Source organism: Tachypleus tridentatus, chromosome 12, assembly GCF_004210375.1.
Source record: "Tachypleus tridentatus isolate NWPU-2018 chromosome 12, ASM421037v1, whole genome shotgun sequence".
Taxonomy (NCBI): Eukaryota; Metazoa; Arthropoda; class Merostomata; order Xiphosura; family Limulidae; genus Tachypleus; species Tachypleus tridentatus.
This window is the reverse complement of record NC_134836.1, coordinates 112570270-112592558: the sequence shown is the minus strand read 5'-3', so window position 1 is coordinate 112592558 and position 22289 is coordinate 112570270. Positions and strand designations below refer to the sequence as shown.

The window sequence follows — 22289 nt, the reverse complement described above, 5'->3', positions numbered from 1 at the left end:
TCTCTATATGTCTTCTGTTACAAAACCTACAGAACCAATGATATTTCCTTTAATCTCTATATGCCTTCTGTTACAAAACCTATAGAACCAATGATATTTCCTTTAATCTCTATATGCCTTCTGTTACAAAACCTACAGAACCAATGATATTTCCTTTAATCTCTATATGCCTTCTGTTACAAAACCTACAGAACCAATGATATTTCCTTTAATCTCTGTATGCCTTCTGTTACAAAACCTACAGAACCAATGATATTTCCTTTAATCTCTATATGCCTTCTGTTACAAAACCTACAGAACCAATGATATTTCCTTTAATCTCTATATGCCTTCTGTTACAAAACCTACAGAACCAATGATATTTCCTTTAATCTCTATATGCCTTCTGTTACAAAACCTACAGAACCAATGATATTTCCTTTAATCTCTATATGCCTTCTGTTACAAAACCTACAGAACCAATGATATTTCCTTTAATCTCTGTATGCCTTCTGTTACAAAACCTACAGAACCAATGATATTTCCTTTAATCTCTATATGCCTTCTGTTACAAAACCTACAGAACCAATGATATTTCCTTTAATCTCTATATGCCTTCTGTTACAAAACCTACAGAACCAATGATATTTCCTTTAATCTCTATATGCCTTCTGTTACAAAACCTACAGAACCAATGATATTTCCTTTAATCTCTATATGCCTTCTGTTACAAAACCTACAGAACCAATGATATTTCCTTTAATCTCTATATGCCTTCTGTTACAAAACCTACAGAACCAATGATATTTCCTTTAATCTCTATATGCCTTCTGTTACAAAACCTACAGAACCAATGATATTTCCTTTAATCTCTATATGCCTTCTGTTACAAAACCTACAGAACCAATGATATTTCCTTTAATCTCTATATGTCTTCTGTTACAAAACCTACAGAACCAATGATATTTCCTTTAATCTCTATATGCCTTCTGTTACAAAACCTACAGAACCAATGATATTTCCTTTAATCTCTATATGCCTTCTGTTACAAAACCTACAGAACCAATGATATTTCCTTTAATCTCTATATGCCTTCTGTTACAAAACCTACAGAACCAATGATATTTCCTTTAATCTCTGTATGCCTTCTGTTACAAAACCTACAGAACCAATGATATTTCCTTTAATCTCTATATGCCTTCTGTTACAAAACCTACAGAACCAATGATATTTCCTTTAATCTCTATATGCCTTCTGTTACAAAACCTACAGAACCAATGATATTTCCTTTAATCTCTATATGCCTTCTGTTACAAAACCTACAGAACCAATGATATTTCCTTTAATCTCTATATGCCTTCTGTTACAAAACCTACAGAACCAATGATATTTCCTTTAATCTCTATATGCCTTCTGTTACAAAACCTACAGAACCAATGATATTTCCTTTAACCTCTGTATGCCTTCTGTTACAAAACCTACAGAACCAATGATATTTCCTTTAATCTCTGTATGTCTTCTGTTACAAAACCTACAGAACCAATGATATTTCCTTTAATCTCTATATGCCTTCTGTTACAAAACCTACAGAACCAATGATATTTCCTTTAATCTCTATATGCCTTCTGTTACAAAACCTACAGAACCAATGATATTTCCTTTAATCTCTGTATGCCTTCTGTTACAAAACCTACAGAACCAATGATATTTCCTTTAATCTCTATATGCCTTCTGTTACAAAACCTACAGAACCAATGATATTTCCTTTAATCTCTGTATGCCTTCTGTTACAAAACCTACAGAACCAATGATATTTCCTTTAATCTCTATATGCCTTCTGTTACAAAACCTACAGAACCAATGATATTTCCTTTAATCTCTATATGCCTTCTGTTACAAAACCTACAGAACCAATGATATTTCCTTTAATCTCTGTATGCCTTCTGTTACAAAACCTACAGAACCAATGATATTTCCTTTAATCTCTGTATGCCTTCTGTTACAAAACCTACAGAACCAATGATATTTCCTTTAATCTCTATATGCCTTCTGTTACAAAACCTACAGAACCAATGATATTTCTTTAATCTCTATATGCCTTCTGTTACAAAACCTACAGAACCAATGATATTTCCTTTAATCTCTATATGCCTTCTGTTACAAAACCTACAGAACCAATGATATTTCCTTTAATCTCTGTATGTCTTCTGTTACAAAACCTACAGAACCAATGATATCTCCTTTGACCTCTATATGCCTTCTGTTACAAAACCTACAGAACCAATGATATCTCCTTTGACCTCTATATGCCTTCTGTTACAAAACCTACAGAACCAATGATATTTCCTTTAATCTCTATATGCCTTCTGTTACAAAACCTACAGAACCAATGATATTTCCTTTAATCTCTATATGCCTTCTGTTACAAAACCTACAGAACCAATGATATTTCCTTTAATCTCTGTATGCCTTCTGTTACAAAACCTACAGAACCAATGATATCTCCTTTGACCTCTATATGCCTTCTGTTACAAAACCTACAGAACCAATGATATCTCCTTTAATCTCTATATGCCTTCTGTTACAAAACCTACAGAACCAATGATATTTCCTTTAATCTCTATATGCCTTCTGTTACAAAACCTACAGAACCAATGATATTTCCTTTAATCTCTATATGCCTTCTGTTACAAAACCTACAGAACCAATGATATTTCCTTTAATCTCTGATATGCCTTCTGTTACAAAACCTACAGAACCAATGATATTTCCTTTAATCTCTGTATGCCTTCTGTTACAAAACCTACAGAACCAATGATATTTCCTTTAATCTCTATATGTCTTCTGTTACAAAACCTACAGAACCAATGATATCTTCTTTAATCTCTATATGCCTTCTGTTACAAAACCTACAGAACCAATGATATTTCCTTTAATCTCTATATGCCTTCTGTTACAAAACCTACAGAACCAATGATATTTCCTTTAATCTCTACAAAACCTATGTCTTCTGTTACAAAACCTACAGAACCAATGATATATTCCTTTAACCTCTATATGCTTTCTGTTACAAAACCTACAGAACCAATGATATCTCCTTTAATCTCTATATGCCTTCTGTTACAAAACCTACAGAACCAATGATATTTCCTTTAATCTCTATATGCCTTCTGTTACAAAACCTACAGAACCAATGATATTTCCTTTAATCTCTATATGCCTTCTGTTACAAAACCTACAGAACCAATGATATTTCCTTTAATCTCTGTATGCCTTCTGTTACAAAACCTACAGAACCAATGATATTTCCTTTAATCTCTATATGCCTTCTGTTACAAAACCTACAGAACCAATGATATTTCCTTTAATCTCTATATGTCTTCTGTTACAAAACCTACAGAACCAATGATATCTTCTTTAATCTCTATATGCCTTCTGTTACAAAACCTACAGAACCAATGATATTTCCTTTAATCTCTATATGCCTTCTGTTACAAAACCTACAGAACCAATGATATTTCCTTTAATCTCTGTATGTCTTCTGTTACAAAACCTACAGAACCAATGATATCTCCTTTAATCTCTATATGCCTTCTGTTACAAAACCTACAGAACCAATGATATCTCCTTTAATCTCTATATGTCTTCTGTTACAAAACTTATCATTCTTACGTACAAAGTGCTACTTAGGGCCTTGTGTCAGATAAGATATTTTAAAGTTACTATTTCTACATTTAGTGCCTGAGAACTTCTATCTGTAATCACTGAAAGAAAATGTTTTCGTTTTTTTTCCTTACTTCTTGTAAATATATATTTAAATTTTATCTAGTTTTAGGATATCCCGTAGATATTCTAACGTGAATTACTTTAAGTTAACCTCTATAAAGTTATAGTAAAATACATAGCTATTACGATACACAAATAAAAGTATTATATACTTGAAGATTATGTACAGTTTGGCAGAATGTAAAAAAATTATGCTTTTCCTAATTAGTAGTTTTGATCAAATCTACAAACATAGTAAATGTGTCTTCCTCCCAGGTTCAAATTCTTTCAAAACGTGAACCAATTATAAAAGTGTCCAGTAAGTAAAATAAAAGCCAATTAATTATATAAAGGGAGAAAATAAAAACTACATAAAAATCGACAAAGAAAACGAAAATTCCCTGAACTAATAATTATACAGAATAAAAACGTGTTTTTTGTTCATTCACACGTATAAGGTACAAATATCTCTTAATAACCGTCTAATGATAGAAATCGCATGTTTCGTTTACACCCCGCCCATGTGGTTAAAGCTCTCAACTCGTAATCTGAGGTCGCGGGTTCGAATCCCCGTCACACCAAACATGCTTGCCCTTTCAGCCGTTAAGGCGTTCTAATGTAACAGTCAATCCCACTATTAGTTGGCGGTAAATTGTGATGACTAGCCGTCTTCCTTCTAGTTTTACACTGCTAAATGAGGAATAGCTAGCGCAAATGGTCCTCGTGTAGTTTTGCACGAAATTAAAAACAAACAAACATTAACAGCTGAAATATGTGAAAGTGAGTAAATTTAAAAAAAAAATATCTATAACTCAGTATCATAAGCAAGTTTTTATAAAACGTAAATAAAGTTTTATGAGTGTTACTAAATAAAATACGCTTAATCCGTACAAAGCAGCTTCAACAATATACCGGAAACTACAAACATTTTCATAATAGAAATATGGTTATTTAGCTTACATTAGTTATGTTCTTTAAACCAGTATTTTTCTCATGAAATATTTTGTAGTTGTTTCTTTGTAGTTAAGTAAAAAATATATATAAAAAACACACAATGGGCTATCTTTGTTGTTCCGTACCAACAGTAGGTTTCGAAACTCAGTTTCTAGTATAGTTAAGAGATGACGTGTGAGCTCTTCCTGTTGGTTTTCATTTAATAAACAGAATTTCTCGAAACGCAAACACGTCACTAAAATTACCCATAGTGCATCATTCCCTAGTAGGGTAACCTTGAATAGCTATATGTTTTAATATTTATTAGTCTTTGTTTAAGCGAGAAAATTGTTTGATTAACTTTGACCCTGAATGACATATTGTCCCATTTTTGATCAACTGTAACTTTAAGGACTTTCACGCTGTGAAAAAAATATCTGTGTTTTGATTTCTGGTGATGGGCAGTTCATCATGTTACAGCATGTTCAATTAATATCCACCTTTAAGTCATCATGTATGAAACTGCTTCAAATATTTCTTATAAAACACGGAATTGTGTTTGTTTTGACTTGTATTATATGTTATTTGCAAAACCTTAATTAAATATTTATCATCTTAAACTTGAAAGGTAATGTGCAGTATAGTTTCTTAATGAATCATTAGATGGCACCACCATCAAACTATGAATAGGAAAACGTGCTTATAAATATTTATACTTGTGATGATAAAACACCATTATTACGTCTATTATATCTTTAACATCATATTCTTTATTCAGTTCAAAAACTATGAAACCTAACATTAATGTTTTATGACAAGTACAATTATCAGGTTGTCCAGAAATAAATGTCGTTTTTGAACTGCGACGTTTGGAAAAGTATAAACCAGTGTTGTAAAACATGCTTTAATCAAAGTAAGCACTGTTTACTTCAACACACTTTTACCAACATGTAACGATGCTGTTTATGCCCCTGCTGTAGAAATCAGTTTCTATGAACTCCCTGAAAGTTTCTGTTGCAGCTGCCTGGTTTTGAAAGCGTTTATTGTTCAAAAAGTTGTCAAAGTGCTTGAAAAATGAAATTCTGTAGGGGGAAAGGTCTGGGTAGTAAGGTGGATGAGGTAGAACCTCTATTCCCAATACGTTCAATTTTTTGGAGCGTCATCCTTGACAGGTCTCATAACGCCGATTTTGTTGTTCTTCATTCAGCTCATGCGGAACCCACTTTTCAAACTTTCTCGTCTTTCCAATCACACTCAGGTGGTTGGCAATGTTTAATTTGCTTGTGCCTCGTTTTTCTGCAAGCTCACGTACTGTTGCATGTAGGTCTGTCTCAACTGCTTCCCTTAACGTATTTTCATCTAAAGATGGCTTCCTTTCACGACCTTTGTGGTCTTCAAGACTTTCATCTCCATGTCGAAACCTAAGGAACCAACGCTGAACTCTATGTTCAGTAACAGATCCATGGCTGAGTGTCTGGTTGATGTTCCATGTAACTTTTCGTCTAAGTTTGAAGTCGTACAGTAAAATCACACGAAAGTCCTTCTTGTCCATGCTGCCTTGGGGGTTACGAAACTTACTCTGAGTAGAGTTGAAACAGCAGACAATTAAGACATCTTATAAGCGACAAACGTTGAATTAAATCAGCCAACTAGCCAACGATAACTTACTCAATATTCAGCTTCTTAGTGTCATCGTGAGAATACCAACATTTATTTATAGACAACCTAATAATTATAATCATGCTTGTCCAGCTTAGAAAAGTCGTTCACATCATAACAACTATCTGTGAATTTGGGCACTGGATGACAGAAGTAAATTCACTGCTTTTGTGTGGCGTCTGTGTATTTATGACACCGAATTTTAATATTCTATTATTTGTTACAATAATGGGATCAATATAAATACATTCAGTGTGTCAAGCATTATTTAAGTTAAATAGACATGTGTCGCTTTTAGTTAAAAGATAGCTAAATAATTTCTTTCCATTTCAAAAGGTCTTTATAAAAGATTGCAACACAACTTTACATACCTAGATAAACAGAAAATAAATTTAATGAGATACTACATCCAAAACTTTTCTTTCGTAATCACAGAATGCAAAAATTGGAAGTTCCCATCCCGTTAAAGTATTCCTTGTGATCTACAAGCTAGGGACGTTTATAATATTTCGGGGGGTTATTTTTTATTTTCAGCCACGACATACAAAGGCTCTTATTTCTTTTCTTTTTTTTTCAAATACCAACTTTTAGCCCATAGCCCCATCTCTTGCCCAATTTTAAATCTAATTAAAGCCAGGGCTATTGAAGGATTTTTCTTGTTGATAATGTCAAGTAAAGAGTTACACTGTGTGCTGTTCTCACCAAATAAACATGATTCTTAAATACCAGAACAGCGGTTTCAATATTATAATATTATAATAAAATTTTAAAAAAATAGCACAGTGTGTAATAAAATGTTTACTTAGTTGTTTCGGTAACTGTTAACCTGTCATGGTGTATATACACCTTTTATTGTAACTGTTAACCTGTCATGGTGTATATATACCTTTTATTGTAATTGTTAACCTGTCATGGTGTATATATACCTTTTATTGTAACTGTTATCGAAACAACTAAGTAAACATTTTATGACAGGTTAACAGTTACAATAAAAGGTGTATATACAGCATGACAGGTTAACAGTTACAATAAAAGGTGTATATACAGCATGACAGGTTAACAGTTACAATAAAAGTTGTATATACACCATGACAGGTTAACAGTTACAATAAAAGGTGTATATACACCATGACAGGTAAAAGAATGCCGATGATTGGCATACTTTCCTCTAGCTAACTGTTCAAAATTAGGAACAACAGAAGATAACCTTAGCAACTTTGATAAAGTACAAAAAATCAAATATGATTTCAATATTATAAATACCGTCTGAGTTTAGCAACGGGTGAAATGTTATAATACTAATAATAATATTATATTATTGTTAGAGTTGAACAGCAGCTGAAATGTTATAATGCTAATAATAATATTATATTATCGTTAGAGTTGAACACCAGCTGAAATATTATAATATTGATAATAATACTATAATATTGTTAGAGTTGAACACCAGCTGAAATGTTATAATACTAATAATAATACTATAATATTGTTAGAGTTGAACACCAGCTGAAATGTTATAATACTAATAATAATACTATAATATTGTTAGAGTTGAACACCAGCTGAAATGTTATAATACTAATAATAATACTATAATATTGTTAGAGTTGAACAGCAGCTGAAATGTTATAATACTACTAATAATATAACTGAAATATTATCAAAGTTATACAACAATACTTTCATGAATATTTCATCATACTAACTTTTATAACTCCTTAAAGCTACTCATTCTTATCAAAAACTATCTACTACGAATAACGTTCTTAAATAAAGATTTAGGAACGACAAACCTATTTGCTTATATTCATAGGATACGTGAAGAATGAGTGAAAATAGTGAAAGTTAATTGGATAATCTTTAGTGACGTCATGTTGAAACAATAACTTCCAGACTACATAATTTTTTATTATTGTGAATTAAATTGTCAGAATCTTATGTCATAAAAAGGCATTTTTACATTAATACACATCTATATAACAATAAATACAGTCGAGTGACTAGAAATCCGTGTAATTTTACTCATGACCGACTCATCGCTACTGATCGCAATATACCAACAATTGTATTATCCGAAATTTTATAAGTAAAATTAATATTGAAACGGCTCGGCATAGCCAGGTGTATTAAGGCGTTCGACTCCCCGTCGCACCAAACATGTTTTCCCTTTCAGCTGTAGGGGCGTTATAATGTGACAATCAATCCCACTATTCGTTGGTAAAAAGAGTAGTCCAAGAATTGGCGGTGGGTGGTGATGACTAGCTGCCTTTCCTAAGGACGGCTAGCGCAGATAGCCCTCAAGTAGACTTGCGCGAAATTAAAAAACAAACCAAACAAAATCAAACAAACAAGACTAAAACGGTCGTAGGTTTGATGCTGTTATTAAAAAAAAAAAAAGTATAAATGTATGAACCGAAAAAAAAATTTAGTGGCATAGCATATCCGTGTACATGACGAAATACCTAAGCCTAACTATTGTCTTTCCATGATTGTTTGTTTTTGAATTTCGCACAAAGCTACTCGAGGGCTATCTGCACTAGCCGTCCCTAATTTAGCAGTGTAAGACTAGAGGGAAGGCAGCTAGTCATCATCACCCCACCGCCAACTCTTGGACTACTCTTTTACCAACGAATAGTGGGATTGATCGTAACATTATAACGCCCCCACGGCTGAAAGGGTGAGCATTTTTGGCGCGACCGGGATGCGAACCCGCAAACCTCAGATTACGAGTCGCACGCCTTAACACGCTTGGCCATATCGGGCCGCTTTCCATGATATATTGATACTTAGAACAACGACAGCTGTAACGTTTCCCGAACTTTGTTCACTAGAAACTCTTGCAGTAAAATAAGTGACTTCTCTCTTAACGTGCATCAAATCATGTGCAATCTGTTAGTTGTGTTGTAGGGCAGGTATTCTTATATAGGTAAAACCAAGAATGATGTAACACTGGTCATAAAATTCTGTTCATCTAACCACACGTAACCGTAGTTCTAGAATATTCAGCCAGTAAAATCATGGCAGAAAATAGTCGATATGTAACATATTTAATAAAACATAAGACTGAGTGACTTTGAAAGATTGCTTAAGATAAATTTATTTGCTTGTTATTTACAAGTGCAGATGGCGCTTGAAATTGACATCTTCTGAGAAGATTCTAATATTTCTTCACATATTCTACTATGCAGTGATTATGAGAGTATGCAAGGCATGAAACTTAGTACCTTAAAGAATGAGTTACTTACAGTGTTGAATCATATCGGTAAAGCAAAGAAATGCATAATTCCAGCAAGGAAAACTGGCAACTTCACTACCGACTACCAGTTCACACCAGAGATTAGTTAAACAACTTGTCACAGGAATTACTCCAAGAAACAAAGAGATATAACTGTAAACATATAATTCACGAAGATTTAGGTCCACAAAAGTGGCATAACATCTGTTCTTACAGTATTCTCCACGAATGTAGGCCTACAAAAGTAACGTAAGATCTGCTCTTACAATATTCGCCACAGATTTAGGTCCACAAAAGTGACAAAATACCTGTTCTCACAATATTCTTCATTAATTTAGGCCTACAAAAGTAACGTAAGATCTGCTCTTACAATATTCCCACAGATTTAGGTCCACAAAAGTGACATATGTTTTTCTCTCACAACATTCTCCAAAGGCCAACTGTTAAGAGCTGCACAAACAGAATTCAGACATATGGTAATTGGAAGCACCTCGTCATACTGGACGAATCATATGCGAGTGTTTGCAAATGTTTAATTAGATTATTATCGTCTTGCGGGACAATATGGTATAGAGCATGACCCAAAAAAATTTTTTTCGATTAATTTGTGATAATTTTATATATAGCTCTGAAGATAAGTCAAATATCAGAAGCTTCCTCATGGCCAGGTTGTCAGGACGCTCGAGTCGTAATCTGAGGGTCTCGGGTTCGAATTTACGTCACACCAAATATGCTCGCCCTTCAGCCGTGGGGGCGTTATAATGTGATGGTCAATCCCATTATTCGTTTGTAAAAGAGTAGCCCAAAAGTTAGTGGTGGGTGGTGATGACTAGCTGCCCTTTTAGTCTTACCCTGCTAAATTAGGGACGGCTAACGCAGATAATCCTCGTGTAGCTTTGCGCGAAATTTGAAAACAAACAAATATCAGAGGATAAGGTGACCTCTGTATACTTTCAGGCTAACGTGTCATCTCCACTATAACGCGAGGAAGTACCAATTTGTACAAACTCACTTTCCAAAATACGATTCCTTCAAAACAAACCATCCAAAAGCATGTTCAAATCAACGTGTCATTTATTTGCAAAATACACGTACGAAAAAACATTACTCATAAGCACCTATTCCTACGATTTAACCAAACAAACCCTCAAAAGTTGTTATTTGCGCACATTTCATGTAATTTGACTTTTGGTTTGGTTTGTTTTGAATTTCGATCAAAATTACACGAGGGCTATCTGCTCCAGCCGTCCCTAATGAAATGTACTAAAAATGGAGTCATGTGTAAATTCTGAAGATAAAGAAGAGAAGCAGATTTTACATAAAACAGTATCATGAGTGGAAAGATTACAATAACAAATAAACCACACTTGTAATGCCAGAGTCAAAGACAACAAATGAGCCAATGCTGGGGTAAGTCTAGAAGCAGGGCAGCTACTTATCACCACCCACCGCTAACTCTTGGGCTACTCTTTTGCAAACAAATAATGGGATTGATCATCACATTATAACGACCCCATGATTGAAAGGGCGAGAATGTTTGAAGAGGAGGACAGTATTAACCTCAATGCATTTACAATGAAACCTGTGTCGAGAGTTGAAGAAAGGACTACAAGGTGGAAGGTCAGCTTTGTAACTTTGCAATAGACCGTGACCCCACTCTGCATCGCAAATTGTTTTACTTCAATAATCTAACAAAGAGTCGTTACCAGTCATCGCCAAGTTAGGACGATCGACTCGCAATCAGAGGATCGCGAATTCTAATCCACGTTACACTAAACATGCTTGACCTTTCAACCGTGGGACGTTATGATGTAACGGTCGATACGACTATTCGTTTATAAAAGAGTAGCCCAAGAGTTTCCTCTAGTGTTACACTGATAAATTATGGACGACTAAAGCAGATAGCCCTTGTGTAGCTTTGCACAAAATTCAAAACAAACAAATAAAAGAGTTGTTTCATGGTTTTCGTACCTAAAGTAGCCTTAAAACTTCTGATAAGAAACAACATATATCATGAGTAACTAAATAGGTTTTTGAAAATCTTTGGTACGGTTTTATACAAAACAAAATAACAGGTTCAAACCTAGGAAATAAAATAATTATGTGATTAATTTTGTAATATAAACATATATTAAATGACGCCATGGAGAATAGAAAAAACGTTTCATACTACAAACGAATGACTTGACATAGCTTGTGTTCTTGACATAGCTTGTGTTCGATTCTTGTCGAATGATGCACGCTTCAGTCCAGCTATTTTTAAGTGAAACTTCCTAAGAATATTATTGTTATTTTGTTATATCAAAATGCCATTGTTTGTTTTGGGTTTCGCGCAAAGCTACACGAGGGCTATCTGCGCTAGCCGTCCCTAATTTAGCAGTGCAAGACTAGAGGGAAGGCAGCTAGTCATCACCACCCACCGCAAACTCTTGAGCTACTCTTTTACCAACGAGTAGTGGGATTGACCGTCATAACGCACCCACGGCTAAAAGGGCGAGCATATTTGGGGTGACGGGGATTTGAATTCGCGACCCAAAGATTACGAGTCGAGTGCCTTAACCACATGGCCTCAAAATGCCATGGATAACGTTTTTTGGTGTGTTTTTTTTACAGGTATAACTGTTTGTTATTTTATATCTATGGTCATAAGTGAAACTACCTATAATAAAGAGATTTCAAAAAGACATAGCCAATACCATTCTGAACACGGACAAGTAATGGCGTTGGTTTTACTAGAATAGAGACTTTTACAAAATAAAGTAACACGATACACTGGTTAAGAAATATGGATATTCGTGACGAAGGATTTGACAATTCAAATACGTTAATTGGATAGTACAAATAAACGTTTTTACATTTCTTTATAGTTAAGCACAAATGGACTATTTTGTCTCTGTCCACCATGAGTATCAAAACCTGATTTCTACTGTTGTAAGACCACAGACATGCCGCTATGCTATTGGGTGAGTGAAGGGGAGGGGCAGTTCATTAGGAAACAATGACAAATGTAAACATGTTGTAAGTTCATAAAATAACAAACAATAATTAGTTCTAAACATTAATTGTTTGAATAAAAAACGTCGAGTCGGATTTCGATACCCCGTACCACTAAATATGCCCGTCCTATCAGCTACAGGGGCGTTATTAAGTTCCGATCAATCCCACTATTTGTTGATAAAACAATAACCCAAAAATTGGCGATGAGCGGGGGTGGCTTGCTGTCTTCTCCTAGTCTTTCACTGATGAATTAGGGACTAGCGTAGATAGCTCTCGTGCAGCTTTGCGCGAAATTCAAAAAGAAACAAACGCTTCTATTTAAACCACAGAAAGTTTAATGTATAATAATAATTATTATAGAACTAAAGTAATTTGTCACGGATTTTAGCGATGTTCATTAATAAAATGCCCAAAATTTTGAAATGTACTAGAATTAACTAGAATGACTCATGTTTGGAATTTTATACAAATATTTATTTAAAAAAAAAGAAAAGAAAACTAAAAATAAACCAATTTAAAGATTGCAAGAAAAGCGTTGAAGCCAAGATTCGTGGAAAACTTTCCTACTATTAAATATGAATATGTTATGACATGAAACAAAAAACATCATTGAAATCGTAGAATCACTGTTGGTGAATACGTCATCACTTCTATCGATTAAGTTACAAATAATCATGTTTACGAATGCAAAGATACAAAAAAAAAACCACCTGGTTTTCAGCGGGAAGTCTGAGGGATTATAGAGCTATGAAATGGGTTTCGATGTTCTTGGTGGGCACAACACGTATAGCCCATGTTGTAACTTTGAACTCAATAACAAACCAACATATCTGTAAATAAAATATATACCTTCAGGTAACGAGATACATAAACAGTTTCAGGTGTTATCACAAACAAACACTAATACCTTCAGATACATAAACAGTTTCAGGTGTTATCAGAACAGACTTTAATCCTTTAGTGGCTCATCGAGTATAATGGTTTAGAACGCTAAAATTACGTGTTTGATACCTGCTATGTGTTTATCGCAAGTAGCTGATTTCGTTTTGAAATCATCTTCGGTGAAAAAAATGTAATAACTAAATTATTTTTGATTTCTAACTCGCAAAAAAGATTTAAACGCTTGAAAGAGTAAGGTTACGGGTTTATTAATTGCAATCAGTTTTACTTTACGTAATTAATTTATTAATTTTAATCAGTAAAACATCAAAGAGTATTAAAACAAAACTGTAAAATCGTCAGAAAAGAACCATTGTCAAACCTTTCACAATAATCAGTAACTCTATACGAATAAAACGTGAAATGTCTCTCTCCTGGTAGAAAGGCGTTAAGTCTGCTGAATAACAACGCTAAAATCCGAGATTCGATTTCCCACGGTGGACATAACAGATAGCAAAACGTGGCTTTTGTCTAAAAAAAAAACAATGAAAAAATTAAAGGGTTTGATTTGAATTTCGCGCAAAGCTACACGAGGGCTATCTGCGCTAGCTGTCCCTAATTTAGTAATGTAATACTAGGGGAAGGCAGTTAGATCATCACTATCCACCGCCAACGGGGATTCAAACCTGCAACCATCAGATTACGAGTCAAGTGCCCTAATCACCTTAGTGATTTTAGTAATTCATATGTAACCCTTCTTCATAATAAGTAACTCCTCAAAATCGTCAAGATTTTCAAGAAATTTGTACTGTCAATATGTTAGAATATTTTGATTCTCAATTTCAAACTACAAGCTGTACGTTTTAAATAAATACAGTAAATTAATGTTTTAGTCATTCCTCAAACCCACTGGCTTATAACAGACTGTGCATTTTCTATTTTAACGAATCTGTTAACCTAACAGCTTCATAGCTTTTTTCACATACACCGACTTCTTATAAACTGGGGCTCGGCATGGCCAGGTGGGTTAAGGCACTCCACTCGTAATCTAAGGGTCGCGAGTTCGAATCCCCGTCACACCAAACATGCTCGCCCTTTCAGCCATGGGGCGTTATAATGTGTCGGTCAATCCCACTATTCGTTCGTAAAAGAGTAACCCAAGAGTTGGCGGTGGGTGGTGATGACTAAAATGCCTTCCCTCTAGTCTTACACTGCTAAATTAGGGACGGCTAGCACAGATAGCCCACGAGTAGCTTTGTGCGAAATTCTATAAACAAACAAACAAATCTACCTGGCCATGCCGGACCAGACCAAATGATGAATTGGGCTCCACAATTTGTTTGTTTTTGTTTATAAAATAAGATTAGTTGTCTGAAGTAACTTTCAACAATTCTGGACGCTAAAACACCACCCACCACCAATAATAATATTTTATATACGGGTGGGTTTGTATGTTTTGCTTTTACTATCCGAATAAACATTTTAAGCTAATCTAATCTAAGGGTTGCGGGTTCGAATTCCCGTCACATCAAACATGCTCGCCCTTTCAGCTGTGGGGGTGTTACAATGTGATGATTAATCACAATATTTGTTAGTAAAATAGTAGCCCAAGAGTTGACGGTGGTTGGTGATGACTAGCTGCCTTCCCTCTAGTCTTACACTGTTAAATTCGGGAAGGCTGACGCAGATAACAATCGTGTAGCTTTGCGCGAAATTCAAAAACAAACAAACAAAAATCTTTTAAACTGTTTGTTTTTAGAATCAAATGAACTAGATTAATAGCTTTGCAAAACTTTCAGACTCGATGACTTCTAACAAGCTGGGAAATTTTATTTTAACAAATGTATTAAATTAATATATTCGAAAATTTTCTCATCCAGTGATTTCCCGTAGGCTGTGTACTACTTATTTGAACAAATTTGGTAAAAATTAATATATTTTTTAATTCTTCAAAATTAATAATTTCTTACAAGCTGGGACTCTTTCCTTTTTTTAATTTAACGAATCTGTTAAATTCGTGTTTTAGTAAATTTCTCACATTTAGTGACGAAACAAGTCAGATTTGTTAATGTTTTGTTTTAATTTTCATTTTATAAAGAACACTATAATAAAGTCTTAGACATTAACTATGTTAGTATGTGTATATATACAGATTGTATTCATTTCTGATCATTTTATGATCTCTTTTTATGCTATAATTATTTATCTCTTTAAACTGGTCGTCATGAAAAATTGTTAGACAACTATAACATTAAAATTAGAAGTGTAATTCCTTTCCAAAGGTCCTGGAATTAATGTGATAGTTTTTCTACGAACAAATTAATCAGTGTAATTATTCTGAGTGACTGATCAACGAACCAACAATAACCAATTCAGTTTTGTTAGAGATTTCGACGGTTCAGCCATTCCAATGTGGTGTACTGAATAACCTCCAACCAATCAACTTCATTCTAAGTGTGTTCCTAATTGTTCTATTTATTATACATGGATTTTCAACTCATCTTTAAAAGATGTAACACAGAATACAAATAACTAAAATCACTCGTTCTTGTGTGTTGAGTTGAAGATTAAAAGAGGTAACACAGAATACAAATAACTAAAACACTCGTTATTGTGTGTTGAGTTAAAGATTAAAAGAGGTAACACAGAATACAAATAACTAAAATCACTCGTTCTTGTGTGTTGAGTTGAAGATTAAAAGAGGTAACACAGAATACAAATAACTAAAACACTCGTTCTTATGTGTTGAGTTGAAGATTAAAAGAGGTAACACAGAATACAAATAACTAAAACACTCGTTATTGTGTGTTGAGTTAAAGATTAAAAGAGGTAACACAGAATACAAATAACTAAAATCACTCGTTCTTGTGTGTTGAGTTGAAGATTAAAAGAGGTAACACAGAATACAAATAACTAAAACACTCGTTCTTATGTGTTGAGTTGAAGATTAAAAGAGGTGACACAGAATACAAATAACTAAAAACACAGAATACAAATAACTAAAATCACTCGTTCTTGTGTGTTGAGTTGAAGATTAAAAGAGGTAACACAGAATACAAATAACTAAAACACTCGTTCTTATGTGTTGAGTTGAAGATTAAAAGAGGTGACACAGAATACAAATAACTAAAACACTCGTTCTTGTGTGTTAAGTTGAAGATTAAAAGAGGTAACACAGAATACAAATAACTAAAACACTCGTTATTGTGTGTTGAGTTAAAGATTAAAAGATGTAACACAGAATACAAATAACTAAAAACACTCGTTATTGTGTGTTGAGTTCAACATTAGAAGAGGTAAAATAGCATACAAACGACTAAAAACACTCGTTTTAGTCTCTAACAAATATTTTTGTCCCACCAAAGTCACAGTATATTTTAGCACAAGTTTACATACCCGAGCCCAGAGTTAAATCTTTCTAAGATCGATTGGTACGTTCAACGTGATGCGCATGTGCATAAACTGACCTCAACAAAGACGTACATCAGTTTACCCGTGACAAATGAAACCTACGATATTCCTTCACATCAACTCATTACTATAAAAAGTTGCCACTACCAAAGAATGTTATCAGATCAAGACGCAGTTCCAGTTGATAACATTGTATGCAAGATATATATATATATATATTGTAAGTACGTTTGGTCTTTCTTTCTATTACTGCTAGATAGAAATACTGAAATTTTCAACATTAAAGAGATTTCACATAACATCTGTTTCTTTGTTTTTTTAGGGTTACTTTAATAATTTTAATGTTTATATTTTTTCTCTCAAGGGTTCGTATCATAAAAGAAATTAACAATATAAGCTAAAAAAACACGGATTGTTTTCTGTCGGTTTCTACAGTTGTGTGATTAAGTTTCAATAATAAATATTAGTTGTTTACAGTTACGCACATAATGGGCTATACGTGCCCTGCCGATCACAGGTATCGAAACCTAGGTTATAGAGTTTTAAGTCCTTAGATATATCACTGTGTCATTGGGGTCATAATAATTAGCGCTATTGTTTAAGATTAGAGCCTTACAATGTATAATACCACTACCGTATTAAAATTAGAACATTACAATGTATAATATCACTACCGTATTAAAATTAGGACATTACAATGTATAATACCACTACCGTATTAAAATTAGGACATTACAATGTATAATACCACTACCGTATTAAAATTAGAACATTACAATGTATAATACCACAACCGTATTAAAATTAGGACATTACAATGTATAATACCACTACCGTATTAAAATTAGGACATTACAATGTATAATACCACTACCGGTTTAAAATTAGAACATTACAATGTATAATATCACCACCGTATTAAAATTAGGACATTACAATGTATAATACCACTACCGTATTAAAATTAGAACATTACAATGTATAATACCACTACCGTATTAAAATTAGAACATTACAATGTATAATATCACTACCGTATTAAAATTAAAACATTACAATGTATAATACCACTACCATATTAAAATTAGAACATTACAATATATAATACCACTACCGTATTAAAATTAGAACATTACAATGTATAATACCACCAGCGTATTAAAATTAGGACATTACAATGTATAATACCACTACCGTATTAAAATTAGGACATTACAATGTATAATACCACTAACATATTAAAATTAGGACATTACAATGTATAATACCACTACCGTATTAAAATTAGGACATTACAATGTATAATACCACTACCGTATTAAAATTAGAACATTACAATGTATAATACCACTACTGTATTAAAATTAGGACATTACAATTATAATACCACTACCGTATTAAAATTAGAACATTACAATGTATAATATCACTACCGTAATAAAATTAGAACATTACAATGTATAATACCACTCCCATATTAAAATTAGAACATTACAATGTATAATACCACTACCGTATTAAAATTAGAACATTACAATTTATAATACCACTACCGTATTAAAATTATGACATTACAATGTATAATATCACTACCGTATCAAAATTAGAACATTACAATGTATAATACCACTACCGTATTAAAATTATGACATTACAATGTATAATATCACTACCGTATTAAAATTAGGACATTACAATGTATAATACCACTACCGTATTAACATTAGGACATAACAATGTATAATACCACTACCGTATTAAAATTAGAACATTACAATGTATAATATCACTACCGTATTAAAATTAGGACATTACAATGCATAATACCACTACCGTATTAAAATTAGAACATTACAATGTATAATACAACTACCGTATTAAAATTAGGACATTACAATGTATAATACCACTACCGTATTAAAATTAGAACATTACAATGTATAATACCACTACCGTATTAAAATTAAAACATTACAATGTATAATACCACTACCGTATTAAAATTAGGACATTACAATGTATAATACCACTACCGTATTAAAACTAAAACATTACAATGTATAATATCACTACCGTATTAAAATTAGGACATTACAATGTATAATACCACTACCGTATTAAAATTAGGACATTACAATGTATAATACCTTTACCATATTAAAATTAGAACATTACAATGTATAATATCACTACCGTATCAAAATTAGAACATTACAATGTATAATACCACTACCGTATTAAAATTAGGACATTGCAATGTATAATACCACTACCGTATTAAAATTAGTACATTACAATGTATAATACTACTACCGTATTAAAATTAGGACATTACAATGTATAATACCACTATCGTATTAAATTTAGGACATTACAATGTATAATACCACTACCGTATTAAAATTAAAACATTACAATGTATAATACCACTACCGTATTAAAATTAGGACATTACAATGTATAATACCACTACCGTATTAAAATTAGGACATTACAATGTATAATACCACTACCGTATTAAAATTAGAACATTGCAATGTATAATACCACTACCGTATTAAAATTAGAAGATTACAATGTATAATACCACTACCGTATTAAAATGAGGACATTACAATGTATAATACCACTACCGTATTAAAATTTGGACATTACAATGTATAATACCACTACCGTATTAAAATTAGAACATTGCAATGTATAATACCACTACCGTATTAAAATTAGAACATTACAATGTATAATACCACTACCGTATTAAAATTAGAACATTGCAATGTATAATACCACTACCGTATTAAAATGAGGACATTACAATGTATAATACCACTACCGTATTAAAATTTGGACATTACAATGTATAATACCACTTCCGTATTAAAATTAGAACATTACAATGTATAATACCACTACCGTATTAAAATTAGAACATTGCAATGTATAATACCACTACCGTATTAAAATTAGAACATTGCAATGTATAATACCACTACCGTATTAAAATTAGAACATTACATTGCTAAATATTTCCGTTTACAACTTGACATTTCACTATTGATATCCTACTTTAAATTTAAGACTGGACTATAATATTAATAGTTATGAAACTCTGTGCTATTAACAAGGCTTTGTACTATTTGCTTTAAACAAAAATATAATACTAGATTATTTAGTAATAGTTATTTGCTTTCGAACAAAACAACATAAGACCATTTGTTTTGTCCCTTCTTCATACGGGGGTGATGTCCAATATATCATTCCATCCTTATTAGGAGGTAATATTTGATATATTATTCTATTCTTAAGGTAATGGACGTCCGGTATGTCATTCCTTTCTTAGTACGGGTGATATCATACGTAATATGAAATGATACTCCATATAACATTCTACCACTTATCACTTTAGCTATAAACACTAAAGTTCACATGACACTCTTATTTCCAGAATAAAGTGATTTGTTTGTTTCTTGTTAAGCACAAAGCTACACAATAAGTTATCGGTGCTGCACCCACTGCAGGTATCGTAACCCGGTTTTTAGCGTTTTAAGCCATCAAACTTAAAGCCTTTATTCACTTAGGCAAACCTTTAGTCTGTTTTAGGGTGTGTTTTTTTTTCTTTTTTTATAACCGAACATTGGCAAACACCAACCCAGCGACTGCCATTATTTACCATTGGATTCATGGTTCTCGTCTTGTTAACGTAGAAAAGAACTTAGTACTTGGAAGCCATGGGTGCGCCACAAGAGTGACTGTCAAATCCAATTATTCGGTTAGACAACATTATCCCACACGTTGACCAGCTACCATCGCGCTAGTCTATCAATGCAAAATTCTTAGCGGATATGCGCAGTAAAATCACGCGCGATTATGCGCGAAAAAAAAACCCAACAAAGTCTAAAACTTCGATCCCTTTCTGTTTGTTTGCTTTGGAATTTCGCACAAAGCTACTCGAGGGCTATCTGTGCTAGCCGTCCCTAATTTAGTAGTGTAAGACTAGAGGGAAGGCAGCTAGTCATCACCACCCACCGCCAACTCTTGGGCTACTATTTTACCAACGAATAGTGGGATTGACCGTCACATTATACACCCCCACGGCTGGGGGGGCGAGCATGTTTAGCGCGACGCGGGCGCGAACCCGCGACCCTCGGATTACGAGTCGCACGCCTTACGCGCTCGACCATGCCAAGCCGACGATCTCTTTCTGCAATGTAGGTAACGTTTCATTTTCACGATCAAAATAAAAGCGCGCCTGAGAAATATGGGCTCGTGATTTCAACAAACGTAAGATATTTAGTCCTAAGCATGGATAAGTTACTTAAATATGCAAATATTACAAACATTCAAAAACGTCATCAGAATTTCCTTTTTCCGCAGTTCGGAGTTTTGTGTAAGCTAGAAAGATTTCGGCGCCTGAGTTCACAGAGATGTGGAAAATTATTCACATAAATATTCATGTAATACTTTCTATACTGTTGTTAATGGTGCAGTTCATTCAGAAGTTTTTTGTTGTTTTTTTGTAGCAAAAATTGCTTAAATTTAGAGGTTCATGATATCTTCATTAATTTTTTCTGCGTTTAAAATATGAATATTCTTTTAAAAAAATTTTAAGCCATTCTATACTTTATATGCATTTCGTACAATAAGGGATTAAAAACAAAAGTCCAGTTGAATAAGATATTTATTTTAATATATTAAATATTGAATTTGTATTGTATGGTTTGTGAGTTTAATACTTTGGTTATTGTACTTGTAAAGCGCAGCCTACAGAAACCTTGTTACCTTAATTTGGGGCCTGGCATGGCCAAGCGCGTAAGGCGTGCGACTCGTAATCCGATGGTCGCGGGTTCGCGCCCGCGTCGCGCTAAACATGCTCGCCCATTCAGCCGTGGGGGCGTTATAATGTGACGGTCAATCCAACTATTCTTTGGTAAAAGAATAGCCCAAGAGTTGGCGGTGGGTGGTGATGACTAGCTGCCTTCCCTCTAGTCTTACACTGCTAAATTAGGGACGGCTAGTGCAGATAGCCCTCGAGTAGCTTTGTGCGAAATTCCAAAAACAAACAAGACAAACCTTAATTTGTTATTGAACAAATCGAAAATGATACATTTCAGCATTTTGTAGGCTGGCATGACCTCGTAATCCGAGGGTTACGGGTTCGAATCCCCGTCGCACCAAACATGCTTTCCATTTCAGCCGTGGGGGCGTTATAGTGTGACAGTCAATCCCACTATTCGTTAGTAAAAGAGTAGTCCAAGAGTTGGTGGTGGTTGGTGATGACTAGCTGCCTTCCCTCTCGTCTTACACTGCTAAATTAGGGACGGCTTTGCGCGAAATTAAAACAAAACAAAACAATCGTTCCCAATTTATTTCAATTTTAAACGCACGCCAATTATCTCTTTCTCCAAAAACATTTGCTCAAAACTGTAACGAC

The 22289-nt window shown here is 33.6% G+C and overlaps 1 protein-coding gene across 1 annotated transcript in view; it reads right to left on the bottom strand.

Moving 5' to 3' along the window:
• The window catches only part of LOC143235728 (uncharacterized), a 66737-nt gene that overhangs the window by 43178 nt on the left and 1270 nt on the right, over positions 1-22289 (bottom strand). The window lies entirely within an intron of this gene.